Genomic DNA, 21,874 nt, shown 5'->3' on the forward strand with positions numbered 1-21,874 from the left:
TCAATAAAAGCATCTTTGAGGGTGTATGTGCTCTGTGTGCATGTTCTCTTCTCTGAGCTCTACGTGTGTAATGGCTAGATAGAGAACTAGGAAGACTTACGATGAAGACAGGCTGTAGGAAGGCAGCTGCCTCCTGGTTTAGATGCTCACAAACACAAGTCATCTATCAAAGAAAGTGTATGGGACTAAACGGGGGGATTTTAATAAGAGGCAAGGGGGTGCACTTTACCTAATAAAAAGAACATAGAGAGACCCCGGCTGTGGCTAATGTGCATAAAAAATTCAGCCTGTCAGATCCTCACTTTTCTAATTCAGTAATCTAAATAATTTATTTGACATTTTTAGCTCAAGATGACCTTTCTTGGGAAAAAATTACTGTTTTAAACTTTTAGCAAGTACAACCCCCCAGCCCCAGAGTACCCACTGAAGGCTGCGTTTCCCCAAATGAACAAAGGTTAACCTCGTATTGCTCAGACACCTTGCTGACCCTTTTAAAGGGTTTGCAAAATGTCATTTAATTTTTTAAACTAATTTCAATTATATTGCAATATTTGAGAACAGTATCTAGTGGGGGGAGGCAGTTGTGGGAATGTGAGAATCCAGTCAGGTCTTACCTAGAAAAAGATTCAGGCAAATAAGTTGTTTTTAAGTACCAGCATTCTTCAATAGGATTATGTATCTCCACGGCTTAACTAAATAAATACACAAACTTAAGTTTTGCAAGGCATATAATAAGACCATAGATATATAGTTCCCCTGGAAGATTAACAGCTGTCAAGATGGTTGGTTCCTGAGAGAAAGAATATGTGAATTGTGGATTCTCAAAGGTGGTGTATGGTTTAGGTGGTCCCTCTTTGAGCCAAGCTCCTCAGGTGAAAGCCCTAAGCCCGCACTGTGTTCAGCTTATCCTTGGCTTCCATTCTAGGACAGTCTTCAGTCAGCCCAGGGGATCAGTGTGGTGACAGATGTCATAAACAGATCACCTGCTCATCTCTTCCACAAGCAGTTAGTGAAATCCTAACCTTTGCTCACAAAAGCCATCCAAAAGCTTGCCAATGAATCAGAAACACAGAAGAAGGCATGGTGGTTACTATGACTGTAATTGGGTTTCCACTGCGCACAAGAGCCGCCGTTTCATCACTGCATCTTTGAAGCTTAGTCATGAAAGATGTCGCAACACTTTAAAGCCCAGACTTTCCTCACAGAGAAGTGTAAGAATCCCACTCTCTAATTAGACAAACACGTCATTCTATGAAAAATTGTCCATTGTCCCTGTTAAAGCAATATCCTCGTGGGAACATGGATTCACTTAAGTTCCTGTGTTATTTTTAACCAAAATATCGATAGTGGTTGCTGCACCAATTATGTGAGCGGGACGGAGTGATATGACCATCAAGCCGAGATAGGAAAACTCAGATCTGCTATTTCCTCTTGTTCTCTCCTCTCTGACATAGCATCCCTGGAGCCTGCTGTTCCTTTTCCTCACCCAGAAACATCCTATGCCTTTTGATCAAAGGTGACTGTGGACGTCACTTTCAAAAACTGCCTCCCAAAATGGAGCTTAGACCGAACAGTCTCTGTGAACTGGAGCCAGGCTCCTGACTTTTCTCACACTTTGTCACTTACACCAACTTTGTTTCCAGCAGAATGTTCAGATTCGTGTACAAATAGACATATTTGAAAACTTTTTCAGCCTAAAAATTCCAGTCTTTTCAGGTATAGCCATCACTGGCAAAGTTTCAAAAACAGAAAGTAATTGATTCTTCTTAAATTCTTAAATACCCATCCCAAGAGTACTTAGGACAAGGTACCCATCAAAATCGTGTAAGAAGTTGTAAAAACATGAACTTTGGAGCCTTCCTCGAATTCCAAGTCAGAATGTCAGGGTGTGGGTCTAGCATCACATGACTTTTTAAACATCCATACAAATTTATTTTGTGCTTACTTACTCTAAGAATGACTAACAAAATAAATTAAGTTGTATAACTAGTTATCTGATGTAATAAAAAATTGTAAATAGCTTTAAGCTCTTCAGAGAATTCCCATCACATCCTGGCTAGGAGAATCATTTGGAAATGAAGGATTTAAAACAAAGAAGCTGAAGTCCACTGTAAGAAAGAAATTCACAGCACGAGTTCCTTATGATTCATTCTAGTTACTACTATAAGACCATGGCCATAGCTCTGTTTGTTGTTGGAATGTTTCCTTTAGAAGCTGCTGCTGCCAGAATTGTACCCATTTGCTTCAGAGAGGCACACAGCCAATCAGCATCTGATATAAAGAAGACAAAGTGTCACATTGGTCCACCCCACACAAGATTTAGGAGAGTTACCACTGAAGCCCTCTCTAACTTCCTTCATTAATGTGAAAGTGAAACGCACTGGGACAACAAAGGAGAAAAGTATCAGGCACGAAAAGCTGAAGACTCACCTGTCCTTTTTCCCCCGTCCTCTGGAAGGCTCCAGAGGACTCTTTCTTTTCTTTTCTTTTTTTATTTATTTTTTTTTCAAATGAATTTGAGTTTCTTATGTCCAGAGGATTCTTTCAACATCAGTGTCTCAAGTCGTCAGAGATGACTCTGTCTCATATTTCCCAGAGATAAGTTTTCTAAAGCCTGAGCCACAGAACATGAGTTCTCGAATGTCCAATAAGAAAAACTTTTCCAGAGTCAAATCGGGGTGAAAAAAAAAAAAAAAAAAAAAAAAAAAAAACACTACTATCCAATGTGTTAACATCCAGTGAGAAGCTTCCTCAAACATGCATGGAAACAGTGCAACAAAATAAATACTAATAAATAAATAATAATGTGCCTGTGTTGTCCTTTTGAATGGTGGGCAGCTAGCTATCCCAGGCATAAGAAGGAAGGAGTTCTGTGCAAACCAAAATCTGGAATTTATTCTGCTTTTAAATTGTATAAGTTCTTCAGTTAGGAGCTGAGGCAAGACCCAAAGTTCCCATTCCATACCGTCGCTTCAGGGGAAGGGAAAGTTGGTATCTTGATGGGTGTGTCTCCTGGCAGGTCAACCATGCTCCTGTGGATGCAAAAGTATATGTCAAGTACAAATTGGTATCAGTGGTCCTTCAATACCCTTGAGGCTACAGGAAGTTGGGGTGGGGCAGTCAGGGATGGATGTGGGAGGAGTTAAAGGGAAGAGTTGGGGTGGATCAGCGTCAAATGTGTTGTATGAAAGTCTCAAAACTTTAATGAAACCTTTACTTTAAAAAAAAAGCTTATCCACAACATTTGAAATGTAAATAAAGAAAATATCCAATTAAAAAAATAAAAGTTTATACAAGTGAAAAAAAAAAAGCTTAGCTACAGTAAAGTGTAATTGTCGTTTTGTGGAGTAAACTTGTCTACTATGCTGGAGTATAGTTGAGAAGCATTCTAACTGTGGTGCCCAGATCCCCAGCCTAGGATATGGGCACAGCTAATAACATTAGCATTCTCAGCACAGTATCTACAACCCCGTGTGTGGAATTCAGTTAGCTCAGTAACTTGTGTCAGGACCTAGGGGAGCTGTGACTAGAATTAGGGACTGTGTGGCCTTTTGATACTCCATTCCACAAGATGTTTCATCTCCATTTTAGTCTTTATGGTAATAATTTTTATTAGTTATTTTATTTATTTATATTTCAAATGTTGCCCCCCTTCCCGGTCTCCCCTCAGTAAGCCCCCTATTCCCAGTATCCCCACCCCCATCCCCTTTTTTCTAAACTGCTCTTGGCACATCAAGTCCAGAGTCATAACCTGAAAGTAGGCACTCTACAGCTCCTCCCATAAAGCTGCAGTGGCTAAGGGTATTTTTGTAAAATGAAAAACACACAAACCTTGCTTCACATCATGGTGAAGGAAAAAACCACAGAGTTCCTCGATTGTTCCAGTCTCGATGGCTAACTGTTTTCTCTCAGACAAGCTCTACTATTCCTGCTAGCCACCAAGCTATGCCATGGTTTCCTTGTGATGCATTACACAGGAATGTGTGTGCTCACCAAAAGAGAGAGAGGAGATAGTACTGCTGCCATTGCTGGAGAAAACCGGAGCCAACCTGGTCTTTGTGCATGAATATTTGGGGAAGGGAATAAGTGACTTCGTCCTACAGTGTCCTGGTGTTTTTGAGAAAGACCTCCTTTAGCAGGGTATGAACTCCCTGGATTAGTTACCTTTCTTGCTTTTGTGACAAAACCCCTGATAAAAGCAAACTTAAGGAAGGAACGGTTTATTCTAACTCATGATTTGAACACGCATGGTGTCAGTAGTGTGGGATGACTGGTCACTTGTACCCACAGTCAGAAAGCACAGAGAAATGAATGCTGTTCTTCAGCTGAGGACTCCAGCTCCTGGAATGGTACCTTAGTTCCCTTACAGACACACAAATGGAAGGAAAATTCACCTCTGTAAGATCTGGCTATCAGCAAGCCTGTAGGACGTTCACTTAATTAGTGTTGGCTATGGGAAGATCTAGCCAGTTACGAGCAGTGTCACTCCTGGACTGGTGGTCCTCTGTGCAATAAGAAAGCAGGTTGAGTGAGCATAAAATATCTCCCTCATTTTCTAGGTGAAGGTTTCAAGTCTTTGAATATAGGTTCTTCCATGAAATAATCCCTGACTTCATCATGGTAAACTCCCCTTTTCTCCTTGAGGCTACCGTAGTATGGAATGCAGATCTCCTCTAATACAGGGTAAATGTGCAGTTCTCTTTATATATTTCCCCTATGGACAGTAAGAGTTTCTCTTGCCCCTCATAGCCCCCAAATTTAACACTGGAATAAGGCAAAAGAGAGTGTTTGTTGTGCATTTGAAGGACAGATAGGTACTGATGTTAAGAGAGGGGCAACAGGAAAGCACTGGCTTCCAGGAGAGGAATAGTGCACAGGCAGGTGGGGTGGCACATGGATTCTCTCAGCCAAGCTCTACTGCTATCTGTACGGCTTAGAATAAGCCAAGTACTATATCACAACTTCAATTTAATAATCTGAAAGAAAATAAAAACAAAATCTGCCATCAACTCCATAATCTCTTTTTCATTACAACACAATCTAGCCAGGAAAGAAGAAGGAAGAAATTAGACAGTCTAATGTAACATGCAAATTCAAATCCTGGCCCGGCCAAAAGTTTAAAGAGATGGCCTAACTTCTCTTAGTATCAGTTTACTGGTCTGTAAGGTGTGTCCTAACACCTTATTATTATGAAACATTAACCAAAAGCAACTTCAACAAAGAAATGTTTTACACTTTCATCATCAAGGGATTCCAAGGCTGGAGCTCAATGAGAGAACAAGAAGAAGGAGCTGAAGCAGAGACTGTGGAGAAATGCTCCCAGACTCACATTCAGCTTCTTTGGATACAACTGGGGAGCAGCTGCCCAGACTTGCCCTCTGGTCAATCTGATAGAGAGAGTTGCTCAATGAGTCTTCTTCTCCTTCTTGCCTCAAATGTCTCGAGCCTGTGTCAAATTGACAAAACCTGACCAGTGGGAGGTAGAAACAAGAAATAATTTCCTTTTTAAAAAGATTTTGTTGTTGCCGGGCGGTGGTAGCACACGCCTTTAATCCCAGCACTTGGGAGGCAGAGGCAGGCGGATTTCTGAGTTCGAGGCCAGCCTGTTCTACAAAGTGAGTTCCAGGACAGCCAGAGGTACACAGAGAAACCCTGTCTCAAAAAAATAAACAAAACAAAAAAAACAACAACAAAAAGATTTTGTTGTTGATGATGATGATATTGATTGATTGACTGATTAATTATAGAGACAATGTCTCAGTTTGTAACCCTGCCAGACCTGGAGTGGTTGTGTAGCTCCTCCTGCCTCTACTTGCCTATGTGCTAGGATTTAAGGCAAGAATCACTACACCCAGCAAGCAAAATGTTTCCATGGTAGGATTGTGTATGAACAAAGTCAGTGTACTATTTAAAATAGTATAACACATATAACACTACTTAGAGTAGTGCCCAATCTATGCAAAGCACCCACCAATTACAAGACTGTCTTGTGAATGAATGACTGAATGAATGAATATAAATTTAACTTGTGAGCATTTGATTTGAATGTTGAATAGCCATGACTTTGGGATACATATTAATAAAACTCGGGGTCCCAGGTACCAACATAGACACTGTTCTCTTTTCAAGTCTCTGTCAAAAAAAGCAGCTATTCTTTCTTTCCAAGAAACCTACCATTGCATGGAATTGGCAGTCAGCATGTGAGGTTTCAGAAGTCTCTTGTCATCTATTCCCAACATTCCTAAAGAGTCCCTGGAACTCAGTACTTAGTTTTCCCTTCGCTGTGGAGAAAGGAGGCTCGGGAACACAGGAGGAAAGCACCCCTTGCTCACTGTTCACTTCTTGGAAAGGTCAGTATAGGGGCCTGCTCCTTACCATGAGACAGCAGTGAAAAATCAAAGCATGGGTCTAATCAAACAAATTTCTCTCACTTTTGAGTCCATCCCTTTGACTCCTAAGAGAATCTCCTCTCACTCTTCAGCCTGATCTCTCTCAGGCTCCTTCTATGACGGCCCTACTGTCTCATCTTAATCTGTTTTAACAGACCAATAAGTGACAGGCATGCACACATAAGCACCTCTGATCTCCTTCTGGCTGGATCAATGCCCAGACTGGCTCACTAACAGGAAGTCTCTCACCTCCATCAAAGGGCTAACTTACCATCCAGTAAGACCACTCTGCTGTCCACCACCTGCACTGACAGATTTTATATGTAACCCCTCTGTCTGCTGAGTCCTGTGCTAGATGAAGAAGCCAGCTCTGTATTCAGTATGTCCTGAGACGTGTTACATGGGCTGGCAATGGGATTCCATAACCATCGCTAGGAAAGGGGGCTAGGCAAGGCTGTTAATAGCTGTGAGCCTGACTACCTTGTTACAGCTTCCAGGAAAAAAAAGGCAGAATGGGAGACTGAATTTAATTTGGCCACTTGTCTAAATTAGTAAGGAGGAATATGGATGACATCGGAGCCTCCTGTTAGTCTTAGCTGCCCTCATTATTTTTAATATGCCTTTGTTCGCGGTCGTTTCCCTTCAAGAGTAGGGAAAGTCCATGTAAGAATTCACCATTTTCTAATCCCAGTCTGCATGTCTATAAAGGGCTACACCTGCAATGTCTGCTTGGCTTGGTGTGAGCAGAGCCTTGCCATGTTGGCCATTCGGGGAGGCCCCACATAAATTTTGTGAGTGAGCTGAGGGCTGTGTGGTGGCCCGCACTCACCTGACCACAATGGGGAAAGCTTTGAAAGGAGAAGCAAGCAGCCTAATTTCTTTTATTCCTCGAGGCATTGGTGAGAGGTTTTGATCTTGCCTGGCCTTGTCCCTCTGCCAGTGTTCCCCCTTTGTCATGCCCCCTTTCAGTGAGATTCCGCAGTGTTATTTTTTTTTTCCTAACCAGAAAATGTAGTGTGGTTCTGTAAATGTTTTCTTGCTGTTGTGTTTTTCAAACTATTTTCTTCCTTGTTTGGGGGTGGGGTGGGGGGGAATAATGAATCTGCCTTTGGTCACACTATTTGCTCCTCTATGGTCACCTCGGAGAAGATTAACCCTTTCATTAAGAAAGCCTGGCCAGGGTCAAGCCACCGCCTGGCTAGGGACTCTTATATACCTTTGATCTCCCAGCTATGGAGAAATTATTAGCAAATTCTAAGCCTTCCCATGTGATTTGTTTTTGTAAATTTGTAGAAATTATTCCTAATCCTATTATGTGGCCTAGGGCAAACCTGCATTAAATATAGGAGACTTTTTGTTATGTGCCAGATGGATGATAAAGGAACGCTGAATGCGGCTCCATCCCAAGTTATGGGAATCTGGACACTTCATCAGCATTCGCCTAATCCTCTGCCATGGCTCCGCCTTTGATGAATGCTCTCATTTATGACCACTGATGCCGCTCACTTAATTTCAGAGAAGAAAAATAATACCTAGCTGTTAATGTGAATATTTGAGTTTATGGCTGTACAATGAATAATTGTGACATTATCAAAGGAACGTCTCCTTATACATTATTCAGTTGTGTAGACCACATTAACCAGAGACTGGAAGCTTCCAGCTTTGCACCTTCCATCTTCTTTGGAACGGAGACACCATGCAGACAAAAGTCAGTATCTCAAACCAAATTCTGCCTGACAGCGCGTATCAGCCCGCACTCTATTTTGCTCATTGTGGTGCCAATCTCCTATCTTACCAATGACATTTTTTCAAAGAGAGGGGGGATTTCCTAGAGACTCGACCCCATGCAACTTCCATAGCTTATTATCGAATAGGACCATGTAGCTCTGGTTCCTGCTCTAATACTGACGCCATGGAGGATGTCTGGAAGGTTTGACTGAAAATTAAGACAGCACACCTTTGCTGTTTTTCTTTATATGTAAGCTGGGGGTCTCCTCTCTGTGTGCTTTCACTCAGGGAGCAGGAGAGAATGTTTGGAAGTCATCTGTGAGTCACTGGGTGTTTGCTGGGTTCATCCAGGAATAGATCGGTGCTGGTATCACACAGAATCAGTCACACCCCTGCTACTGGGGAAGATGTGCTTTCACTGATCGAAGATCTACATTGCTCCTTCTAGGCAGGTAAGGGGCGAGGTGCTAGGTCAAGGTGGTAAGGAGTAGATTAGAATATGTACAGTGTAAAAAGAAAACACACTAAATGATCACCTTAGTGTTTATCTATCTATATGTTGTGCACACACATGCTGTTTACAAATGCTAAGAATACTTACAAAATATCAAGTTCTATTCTATTTAACAAGAAAGTACCTATCTGGAAACAGCTCCATTGATCTATTGGTTTGGTTTTTTTTTTTTAAGCATCTTTCCATTTGGGTTTAAATTTCATATTGCTTAGCAAACTTTGGATATAAGATCAGGCTTCAGTGAAGATGTTCTCCTAGATGGCTCTCTGGGTGACTCTGGTGAGTTCTGACATACTCACTGATGACCAAACACCTGCAGAAGTGTCTTTGAGCTTTGGGAGGTGCCCCAAGGGACAAGGTAACAAAATCAGCAATGTGTGTCATCCCCCCAGTTTTAGGGAGACACAAGCCGAACACTCTCACAGTCTACCAGCTTTCACACGATAGTACACTTATTGGCACAAACCACTAGCTAGAATGTGGAAAAGTATTCTCACCCATACACAGAAACATTATCATTGAAGTACTGCAGCGTGCATGATCCTGCTATGCACAGAAGCATAGATCAGCAGTGCATATGTTCCTGTATTCCAGCCCAGTGTGCTGCAGTGACAGAGGGCCTGGTCGATTACCATTTTTATGTTATACGAATTAAATAACCCAAATAGTAAACTAAGAGTTAGTAGATAAATCTCTCTCAGCTGTTCCTTGTAGGGACTAATCTAGTTCCAGCTGAGTCAGGGTGTGCTCTCGGAACCACTGAGAATGGTACCCAGCTACAGACCCTCACCTCAGGGTTAACTTCTGTCAAGAGTAGCTTGGAAAGCGTCTTCAGCCATGGATTCCATTTTGCTTGTGATGGCTCCTGTGAGCACAAGAAAGCTCCCAGAAGACAGTTCCAGTAGCCATGCTCCGAGCATTTGTCAGCGGCCATCCTGTATTGGCTTCCAGGAGAATGGTTAGTGGAAAATGACAGGTAGGCACTTCAATTGACGAGCGGGGCATAGGTGACTTCTCCTAAGTACCTGAGTACAGGGATGACGCGGACGACGCGGACGACGCTCCGTGTCTGTGACTCTTAACTCCAGGCAACAGAATCACCTGAGGTGTTTTAGAAGTATGAAACGCCATCTTCCCGCTCTGTATCGACTGAACAGCTCTGGAGTGCAAAGCCAGCATCTTGTTCTAAATTCTCTTTACTGTAAAGGCAGCACCGTAAGAAAAGCATCTGCCATTGCTTGTTTCTTTGCCTTTTGTGGTGTTGGAATCCAACCCAGAACCTAAATGGGTGCTAAGAACAAGCACTGACACAGACCTGCCTCCACTTAGAAGTCGGACGCTCACTGACCATGGACTCTGGTCACATAATTCCAGCTCCTGACGCTTAGTTTGCCCCTTCATAAAATGGAGATAATTTTATATGCTTGAGAATTAACAACGTTGCAACTACCATGTCTAGTGCAACCACTACATCTAGACCTTTGTGGCTTTTATGTGAAGCTGACCTAAATCCTCACTAAAAGAGGATGGGGGTGGGGAGTGAGGATGCTGGGGGGGGGAGGGGCAAAAGAGAGAGGAGGGAGAGGAGGATGAGCAAAAAAGGAAGGAGGAGATGAACACGGAGGCAGATGACATTTGACAAGACCTCTACTGAAAGCAGACTGGCTTTGCTGTCCAGACAGTTCACTGTCAACTTGTATCTGAACAGAACAATTTTTCAGATTTATCTGTCCCGGTCTTTTTTATTTCCTTCCAAAAACATGACACCTTGGAGGTGGGGGAAGGACTAATCAAACTACAATGTGTTTTAATTATCATTTAAAAGCTGGTAAGAAAGAGAGAAGAAAAGAAAGTATCTTGTTACTTCTTCCTAGACCTTTTCTATGGGGAAAAATTTAAAGACTAATACAAAGCCAAATTAGCCCGTAGGGGGAGACAAAAGTGAGATATAAAGATTATATATATATATATATATATATATATATATATATATATATGTGTGTGTGTGTGTGTGTGTGTATATGTGTGTGTATATATATATATATATATATATATGCATGTATATATATGATATGTGTGTATGTGTGTACACATATGTGTATAAATGTGTATATAATATATACATATATGTGCATATATACACATATATGTTTGCATGATTTATACATATATGTATATATTTTATTGCATTTAGAAATATATATAACACATTTTATTTCACATATATGTGCATACATATCACATTTATATAGGATACATATTTTATATATGAAAATGTATACTGTATGTATATATATTTTATATATACATAAAAAAAAGAAAATGCCATACCATGCAAAGTGTTTTTGCATTTGTGACAACAAAAGAAACATTTTCTGCACAAAAATGCATATTTACATCCATGTATACATAAATACATACATACATAAGTACATGCATACATTTATATATATGTGCATTCATAGCACACTAACAGAGGAAAAAACATGCTTTTTCCTCTGCCCAACTTATAGAGTTGCAGCTCTGACCTCAAGTAAAGGCAGTCTCTTGGCCTGGCTGACTGTCTCTCCAGGCAGAGGGTCAGTGACAAGGCTCTGGAGCCTTAGTTGAACCCCATTGCACTGAGTGGCCTAGTGTCAGTTTGCTTTTGTGGAGACACTGAGAATAAATGGGTTGGGAAGCTCACCATCTATATCATGTGCAATAAATTATACTTTGCTGAAATGTTGCCTCGCTAAAATATGCTAAGAAAGCTGTGAACAATATTTACAAATAGTTCAGATGTCACAACAAAACACCCACCACTCACGCAGTCTCACACTTTGCTATGATAAACGTGGTAATAGAGGGTACCCTGTTCAACATTAGGGAAATATTCTTTACTGAGAAATAATTGGGGGGAGTTCTTTAAATTGATAGAAAATCCTCTCTCTCTCCCTCTCTCCCTCTCTCCCTCTCTCCCTCTCTCCCTCTCCTTCCCTCCCTAAGAGTCTGCTTTCTCACCTGGCCTGGCAGCTGGCTTACTCTGCTCCCCACCCCTGCTCACACAACAGGCTCTAGTATCTCTATTTGGATACATGATTCATTTCTTGAGAAGGCAGCAAACTTTGTTTCTTGAGGTCCTGAACCACTAAGCAGTTTCAACACTTGTGCAAACTAATGAATGTTGTATCACTTTGGGAAAGGAATGACCTCAGCCAGGTCATTTACCCCACCCCCACAACCCCCACTACCCCCACCCACCCCCAAGCCAATTGACCTAGCTGAGGACAACACTGGCTAAAGCAGATGTGCTCACTGGGGGGAATGCTGGAAATGGAGATGTCTCCTTAGCCTGTAAGAAGAAACACAGAGAGGGATCTCCATTTTCTCACAGTCTGCCCACTGGGACATCCCATTTAATTTTAAGGCAAGGCAAACCTGAGAAAGAGCTGTGTCTCCAGCATACTATCTGGGAACAATGTCTATCTGCTGGGAGGAAAAGAACAAACCAAAAAACAGTCAGTGTCCAAGGGAAGGATATCCCAAGTAGGCTTAAACAGTGTCTCAAGCTAAGTGAGAGACAGACGGCTTCCCCCAGTTTATAGGAGGGATCAGAAGTGGTACACCGAGAGGATTCAAAAGTTTTTCTATTCAACTGTTCTTGACTTCGTTTATAAATAAACATGAACTGCCATACGCTGGTGTTCAGGACATCTTGTACTACACCTTCTTAACACGTTTTGCCTATACAGAGAATCAATTAAATTGTGTGTGTGTGTGTGTGTGTGTGTGTGTGTGTCTGTGTGTGTGTGTGTGTGTAATGATGAGCATATAAAATGAATCACTTTTTTTTTCCAAAGAGGAAATGAAATGTTAAAGGAAGGCCTCTGGTTTGTTAGCTCACTAGCAGCTGTTCTGCGGCTTACAAACCAAAACCTCTGTTATTGGATGCCGTGGGTGGTGCTTAGTTAAACTGACCCTGCACTCAAAACCTGAAAATGAAGCTTTGGTTCCTAATGGGCCCTGCTGCTGGCCCCGCCCCCTCAGCTGCCTTTTTGGCAGAGCAAGTACAGCCACGGAGGAGAATCAGGTGGAAAATAAATATGTTTACTTACTATCAAAACACCTTTCAAGTCCAATACACATTTTTGTTCTATTAATGCCAACACAAATGTGCAGGCACTGTAGCTGGGGTCGCTTTAAAATATAGCTAGACAGAACGATTAAAATAATCTGCTTTCCCTCTGCCAAATTCCTGCCTGTGGGGAGCAATTAAACCTGCCTTCTGCACGTTCAAATACCGAATGGGAAGCGAATGTTGCATCTTTGCTACTTAGACAAGTGTAATTCCGATGGAAAGATTTATCAACAACTCACAGGCAGTTCCAGGGTTTGGTTTTGTTTGTCAAACAGCACACTCTCACGCTGCATCTGGACTCTGTTACACACTCGTGGGACAGGAATCCCCAGAGAGGGGTGCTCACTTGGGCCAGTGAGCAAACAAGTAAACTCACACAGAGAGAAGGCAGCTTTAAACAAATAAACCCCTCTGTTTGAGACTAAACATGTGTAACACTAGCCAAAACTACAATCAAACAACCAAAGAGCAATGTTATTACGGCTCTAGAGCAAGTCAACGTGAAACTGAATCACCGATGCCCGTAAATGGAAATTTTACAGGTGAATTTATTCTTCTGACACCATGAGAAATGACCAAAGGTTTGCTATATGATTTGTTTTTATAAGTCAGTATTTAAGGGTATCTGAAGTTAATAACAGAATGACAAACTCTGAGTGAAGGGTGATTCTATAAAATTTGGTGCTGGATGTTTTTAACTTTTAGGTCTACTTTCTTTTTCTTCTCCATTCCGAATTTCCTGTGCACAGGCTTGTGATTGCTAGACGAGAAACAGTTGACCCTGTGATCTCTCTGCCCCAGTTATGAGTGTCCACGCCACTGCCTGCCTCGACTGATCTCTCTGGTGTGACATTTCAGCTTTGGCCTGTGTCCTCATCAGCCTCTAAGCCAGACTCTAGGCAGTGGTCTTTCTGGGACACAATTAAACTCCTAGTTAACTACTAAGTTGCTCAGTGCTGGAGCAGGTCACAACTAAATGCCCAGCCCCACCCCCACCCCCACCCCCATCCCCTACACCACACTCCCCACACCACACCCCCCATGCCCCCCAAACCCCCTATGTCTTTCTTTTTGCTTCAAACAAAGCAGATGTCTTACATTCTGTGGGGCTGTGTGTAATCTATTTTGGCTTTGCAATTAAGCAACTACATATTTAGCATGTCTCGGGACATTTTGTCCTTGTTTTACCCTCAAGGCAAATGTACCATTCAAGTATGTATGTACATCAATCCTTGAGAGTGATAACGCTTCTTCATACAAGTTTAAGGTGGACATGGGAAGTTCATTGTATACAGTGCTCCTCAGTTACTAACCATGCTATGCAGACTGCAAACAGCTCAGGATAATCAAGGTTCGTGTTTTTAATAAAAGACAAATCTGCTAAAACTACTGAAATCATGACAGTATGTCTATTTTTATACCCACTTTTGAGACTTAGAAGCAGATGAAATCACACTGGGCTGAGAACTGGCAGACAGATTAATATGCCAGAGCTTTGTTCTTAATGAATTTTGATGTTTCTGTTTCAAAATATAAAAACATTTTCACTTGATCTTAAAAGACATATTTTAGATTTTTCTGGGAATTCAGAAAAAATGAATAAAAAATAGATAAATGCCTTAATTAACATTAAGGAAAAATCACATGAAACAGTAGTTCCATAGGTTTTAAGTACATGCATTTGTGCTGGCATGCACACATGTGTGCATGCACGCACACACATGTGCACATACATACACAAATATACATGATGAATGAACTTATGGATATGACATTCTAAAAGGAGTTCTATCAGGGCAGGTGATGGGGCACATATCTCGATAAAAATCTATCCAAAACCCACTTAGAATTTTTTCTAAATATGTCTTTTCATTTCTTTTTTTTTTTTCCAAAACTTCATTGCCTAACCTACATGGTAAGTAACCTCTATCTTTATAGCATTATAAATATTCATTTTTAGACAATAAAGTCTTTAAAATTCCTTTCAAAGAATTTCAAGGCGATGGATAGATCCGCATATAGCTGAGCCTATGTTTGCATAGGTAGGTTATGCATTGTACATGTGCAGTCTTTTACATCTATTAAATAGCACACACCAGTATGTTTCTGTGACTCTTTCCTTCTGGGGCTGAGACATTACCATAATAAAATCGAATATCCCCTATCTGGCTATAGGTACACCATTTTTCTCTGAAAGGGTCCCAGATGAAAGAACAACACGTGGTAGTCCCTGAACCTGGATTCTTTTTCTCTAATGTCATCTTCTTTGGAGTAATTGAATTGTTCTTTTTTTCTGTGGGTTGAAATTAGTAGACTCTCTCATATTTGTATAGAGGCAAAATTAAAAGCCCCTTTGAAAGGAACAATATATAATATAGTGCTGTCATTTTCCTGTAGTGTTTGATTTCTAGGTTTTTTTTTTCTTCATGCATGCTAAAGCTTTTCTAGGCTAAAAATTCTGGGATAAAGTTTCAATAAAGAAAAGCTGAGCCACCCTGATGTGTCAACCACAGCGTCTGCAGACATTGTTCCTTAAACCTAAAGCATAGAGAAGAATGTGAGCCTATTAAAAGTTGGGACTTCAGCCAGCTTTTTGTGAATTCATGTTTATTTATGGGACTTGCTTTGGGGGGAAAGGGTTATCTTTAATTTGATGTAATCACTAAAGGTATCAATCGAGGTCACCAGTTGTCTTCATAAACATTTCTAACACTACAGTAGGCTACTGGGAGAAGCAAAATTTCTACCTTAAGAAAAAAAATGCACTTATATAGGGCATCAAATTTCTAAGACATGAAATAACTGAGAGAATTCAGGGAATAACACCGAGAACACAGGTTGCTTTCTAACAATCTACTTGGGTTCTCAAACATTTACTGGGATCGCGTATAGTTATGCTTTTCTATTTGTCATTTTTGGTTGGTCTATTTATTGTTATAAAGGTTTTTTATTTTAAAAAAATACATAGAGTGATAATCAATCTGATTTTTACTTCTGTTGTTCTAAGAATAAAACTGTTCCGTGAGATCAGAACAAAGTCAAAATCCAAGTCACAGCCTCAAGTGTTTAAATAATATATTACAAGGGGGGGACTAGAAAATCTGATTCTTATAAGTAACAGAAATGTTCTCGATTAGGTTTTTTTTAAAAATGGGCTATATGTTGGAGACACATGGTGCTCAGGCAGTGCAGACTTTCATGCCACTGTTATAGCTTCATCTTTTGTGAAAGAGACATGCATTAAAAAGAAATTCACAGAATTACACTAAGAAGTGCAATTTAAGCCTCTCCATCATTTGTGGCTAGAACACTCCTTCTGTGAGGATGCTGATGAAGACCTACAGGCATCCCCCTCCTGGGGAATCCTTCCATCACCACTGAACAATACTACAGTAGGATAAGCTGTCTCCTGGAATTCTGAATGGCACATACCGGCCATGCCCTCCGAAGTTCTAAAGGAGGGTAAAGATGGAGGGTCATCAGTAGGCTGCCAACACTTTCTAATAAATGATTTTCATCTCCCAAAGATTCCTTTGGTATGGATGGCTACAAGATAATACAATTTGACTATGATTCACTTAAGCTACTTTGAATAAGACCTATGTTGCATATAATGTAAATCATACTTGGTGGTAAAATTCATCAGAAAGGTCACACCTAATCCTACCGGAATGCCATTTGTAAATAATATCTCCAGCTGGAGGACAGAGGGAGAACTAAGTATATCTCCCTGCCTGCTGCCTTGTCAAGGTAACAGAATCACCAGACAGGGGTTAATAAAAATTCAGAATGGCAACTGCCTATGTCCTGACAAACCCTGATGTCTGTGGACCTTAGTCACTTCTAAGATTTAAAATTAAAAAAAAAAAAAAAAGTCCTGCGTCTCTCCCCTCTCCTGCAATGATGTGTCTCCCCTGTGTGAATTTGAATAAGACCATATGGGACATAGCTGATAGACTGACAGACGGGCGTTTCTTCAGAATGTGCTTCAGCCAGCACCCAGCCGTATTTTGCTATCACAGGAAAGACAAAAACAGGACCGTTTTCATCAGTTTGACCGACTGGGAAAACACAAGGATTATTTGTGGTTACTTAAATATTTAACCAGCACATTACCATTTCAAATGTAAAAGATTGAAATAACTTTATAAAAGAAACCCTGTATGGTTTCTCTGATTATCCCCCAAGAAAACAAAGTCCAACAAAAAGATCCTTTTGTTGTTGATGCCATTCTTGGTCCAGCGCAAAGCACTGTCTCTTTCAACTCAGCATTGGCTGACTTTCCTCCTGAAGACAAGTTCCGATACAAAGCATCGTCCCCTGCGGCTTCCTACTCCGTCCTCTCTGTAATGATGAAATGCTAGCTACTGTTTACAGAGAATTCATCTGGAATATGAATTATGAGAAAGGAGTAGTAAGTGTGTTACAAGAAAGGAGTATTGAATTCCTCTTCTCATTTGGTAAGGAACTCCCTGATTCCGGGCACTTCCTTCTTTCACTGAAACTGGGAAGTCGGATTGTGAGAACCTCCAAGTGCTGACCCCATTCACGAAGGAAACACTGCTGTCAGTGTAGCCCGCTGGGCCCAGATCTACACACACACACACCCAGTCCCTTATCCCCTTTCTACTTTGCCGTTTTCGTTTTCCAGCTTCTACTATGAACTGTAAACTCCCAACAGCACCTCACAGTTCTCCTAAAAATAATGATGCTTTTGAATGTGATCGTTACATAAACAAATCAAAAAAGAGCAAAGTGACAGTCTTGAGTCACTTCGACTAGGTGGCAGATAATGATCCCTCATCCTCTAAATATGTAATTATTTGAAGTTTGGAGGAAATTGTACTGTATACTTTGAGGGGGTTTTTTTCCTTATGTAAAATTCTGCCTCTTAACGGTGATATTTATTAAAATTCCGCTCATATTTAGATAGAGTGAACAAATATGAAACCAGTAATCCTGCACAAGGTTTAGTCTGAACATGTGCCTGTTTGTATCTTGAAGTTAAAAAAAAAAAAAACTGGTCTAAATTTTCCTAATGAACCTAATTCTGTTATCTGGTCACTTATTACCATCTCTTGAGGAAAATTTGAACGTATAAGATAACCAGAGGATGAAGGAGGCTTGTTTTGCACTTGCCTATTTAGTGTACATGCCTGCTCCATCTGAACTTTCCAGTGGGTTTGGGAGGTCTGTCGGTCACCCAGCCAGGCTAGTTCAAAGGAAGCAAGAAGCCCTTGCATCCAAATGAAATCTATATTTGGTGATTCTTAAAATATCATTTCCCATGGCTTTGTGGGGCATACTGCTTGCTCAAATAATGCACATGCCTTTCCAGTGAGACACTTTGTTGAAATGGGAGCTAGGGTCACTCTGTGTTCAGCTTACACACTGCACACATAGGAAGAGTAATGCAGACAGAACCCTGTCGTTGAAAGCATTTTTACCAAGGGGGTTGGGGAGAGAAACCCTTTAAGCACTGGTGCTGAGCACTTTGTTGAACCAGGTGGGACAGCTACATGAATAGAACCTCTTCAGACCTAGACCCTAGGCCCAGCACACCTGGCCTGTGTTTGGAAAAGAAAGTCTCTCTTGTTTGGCTACACTGTAGTCAGCTACAAAAAGCCTAGACAGCCTTAATTTAACCATTAAGAATGGAGGCCCATATTTAAGAGTCATCAGCAATAAAGGAAAATACACTGGATCATTTCAAGTGCATGCTAATCATTTAATGTAATAAATGGAGCAACCCTAATTATCTCCCGAGGAAATGATTTCACACTAAAACAATGGGAACGAAGAGGTTACTTCAGGAGCATAACACACAGCTGAAAATCACTCATGTGAATCTGGAGCCTTCTCGTGCATTTGGCAGGGGGAGAGAGAGAGACAGAGAGAGAGAGAGAGAGAGAGAGAGAGAGAGAGAGAGAGAGAGAGAGAGAGGCAGAGGCAGAGAGACAGAGAGACAGAGACAGAGACAGAGACCTGATTCCATGGGATGTAGCAAATGAGGTTAAAGCTATTTAACACCCGCTATGCCACGCTCTTGTTTTCTAACCCCAAGCAAAGCTCCCACCAGGCTGAAGATCAGGGTCCCGTCACAGCAGCTTTGAAAGCGGCTCCCTATTAAAGAGGGGATCTGACACCAATGCAGCACAGCAGATAAATTAGTCTGCAGCCCCGTTCACCGTAGCTTCGTGGTTCCCCCAGCTTCAGTTCCCCACAGATGATCCAGTTGCCACCCACGCAAGCCGCTATAAGAGGATTTCCATCAACATCCTTAAAACCGATTTTGGATTTTTGTCTTTAGTTTTCAATGTTTCAATCGTCCATGACCCAGCCTTTTTTAAAAAAAAAAATCCAGATGTGCATTGTTTTATTTTGCTTATTACGACTGAAAATGTGTCTCACCTTTTTTGTTGTATCATAAAATTAAGTTCTTTAAAACATTTAATGGAAGATTTACAGAAGAATAAAATGTCCGTGCTTTTGTTGGTTCAAGATCTTGCAAACCCTTTCACCACAAAGTTTAGAATTATTTCCCAAATGCCATATTTCTGTTGCTTCACTACTCTGCTGATTGCCATGAAAGCACACCACGAAGTCAACACTCTCTTTTTAAGCATATAAAAAGCATATTAAATAGCTTAGCTACAAGGGTGGGCATACATTCCTTCAACCCAGGTAACAAAAATCATTTTAGCATCCTTCAGATCACTCCTTTCAATAGATCCAACCCTAAATAACAACAAAAGAAGGGGGAAAGATAATATGGACTTGATTTTTGAATAGTTCTTCCCTCAATTTCCTGTTCTTAGTTTTGGGGGATAAAGGGAATGTTAGAGGCTTCTTCTTTTTCAGAAATAACAAAGATTCAGGAAATTCTATCTGTAAGTACTGTGTGTAGCCTAAGACTTCCCTAATGCATACTGATCACTGTGCATACAGTAAACAAATGAACAAACTGTGCTCTGCTTTGGTCATATTCTAAGTTTCGTGGTATTTTAAACAAACTACCTTAGAAATGATAAACAAATAAAAGAATAGAAAATAACTACAGGAAACAGAAAACTTGGTGCTTAACTAAATAATTCTCCAATTGCCTCTTTTTTTAAAGCATAAGTAGAAATTATCGTTTAAGGGACAGCATTTGTGCTTGTTTGAAACCAATATGGATATTTTGTGAATGAGAGTGCTTTGACTTGCTTTTACCTCCCTGTTCCTGCTTTCTGTGTGCGTGAATACAACCAGCATCAGACACGAAGCTAATTGGAATCAACTGCACCCATCTTCACAGGAACACGCCGGAATGTGTACCATTCAGGCTCGGCTTACTGTAATATCCTCTATGGGATAGTTGACCACAGGATTCTCATTCACAAACAGCCAGGTTAAACAGTTAAATGCTAGCAAATCCTGCATAGCCCTGTGGGAAATTTCACTTTAATCCTGAACTTATAAGAGGGCAATCAAAGCCCAAAGCCCGGGTAACAAATCTGATCCTCTGTTGCAATCTGTGCCCTCCTGGGAAGGAGAGAGGTGCTCTCCGTACAAGCCCAAGGTGGATAAATACCTAAATGATGAGATAGCCAGCGAATGCAGAAGAGGCATCTGGCCTCAGCCATTCGCTTCCAATTCCATATTACACAGTGAGAGGCAATCCTCGCCCAGCTCAGGAGCAGCCAGTGCTGATTACTAGAAGTGAAGTGTGGCTTACGGAATGATTAATGACAGTGTCTGGAGCAAAACAAAGCACAATGAGGGTTATCTCTAATCCACCTGCTTTCGGATGCTATAGTAAGGGAATGAAAATGGCCCCCGAGAGCCCTGATGATAAAAAAAAAAAAATCAAACGAGAAAGGTGCAAAGCTGCAGATATGTATTAATCTGATATCTAAAAACTAGGTCTTAGCTTGAATAAAGCATTAGGCATGAATGGAGCCCCATAGGTGATAGATACTGGGCCATAGTGGACTTCACATTGTCTGTATTTTTTAAATCAAACAGAACTGTTCCCTTCAGTATTGCCTTTGACATTAATAGGTTGGTATTTGAAAAGTCACAGTTCACTAGATGAGCAGGCTTGTGAGTGCAAGCTCATTAAACAAACCCCCTTTTCTTGTTGTCCAGTAAAAATGTATATATATGGCACCATACCACCACCTTGTGGCTTCTCTGTTCTGGTGCACACCACTCCCGGAGAGAGGTCTAAAATTCAGTCACCTTTTCCATATGTATAAATCCAGGTGGGACGTAATTAAAAGAACAATGATGTGCTTTATAAGCAAGCACATTTATGGGCAGCTTTCACCAAAGCCAACACATTGCCAACAAGATCGTTCGAGTTTCATAATGTATCTTTGGATGCACTATGAAGCCTGAGCCTGGCCATTTCAGTTATGTCTGGTGGAACTTCAGGCAACCAGTGAAACAGAATGGCATGACATCCAGTGTCTATCTGAAGAGAGCAGGCAATGCCATTTTCTCCACCTGCTCCCTTGGAAGTGCTCACTGGCTTCCAGACTTCAATATAGCTAAAGAGAAAACATGTGCTTTAAATACAATACGTTTCATAGTGTTTTCATAATCTTTCTGAATGTGGGGGAGACTGCAGAGCACCATCAAGCCCCTTTCTGTTCCTGTCCCTAAATATACATTGACAGAATTCTAAGGACAATTACATTTTCACTGTAGGACATTTACAGATTCACCATGCATTAGCTGCTCAATGTGAAGATCATACTGGGGACACAATGGCATTCTCTGCTGTCTCTTGAGATGCAGTCACTCCTATTGGAAGGTAACAATAGTAGCTCCCTGATCCGTGCTGCCTCTGGACATCACCTTACTCTCAGGGTTAGGAAAGCTTAAAGATGAGTATCCATTGCACTTTTCTCTCCTTTAATCTGATGAGCAACAAGTTAAGTGTTAATTCATATTTCATGAGAGATTTTTAATATTGAAAGTCTAATTGAAGATCTAGTGTTCCGTTTTTAACAAGGCTGACACTACTGTTGAAAGAAAGCAAATACATTATTTTAATTAATATCAATTCCTAAGTGCTCCTGATTTATATATTAAACAAAGAGAGAAAGTGTCTTGTCACACACGACAATTGAGTCT

The 21,874-nt window shown here is 40.9% G+C and overlaps 1 long non-coding RNA gene across 2 annotated transcripts in view; it reads right to left on the reverse strand.

Moving 5' to 3' along the window:
* Positions 1–2,873: 2,873 nt before the first annotated feature.
* The window catches only part of Gm13990, a 75,145-nt gene continuing 56,144 nt past the window's right edge, over positions 2,874–21,874 (reverse strand). For both annotated transcript variants that reach the window (XR_374895.4, XR_866655.3), the window contains one exon: positions 2,874–3,032. This is a non-coding gene — a long non-coding RNA (predicted gene 13990). The remainder of the gene's footprint in view (positions 3,033–21,874) is intronic.

This window comes from Mus musculus, chromosome 2 (assembly GCF_000001635.26).
Source record: "Mus musculus strain C57BL/6J chromosome 2, GRCm38.p6 C57BL/6J".
NCBI lineage: Eukaryota > Metazoa > Chordata > Mammalia > Rodentia > Muridae > Mus > Mus musculus.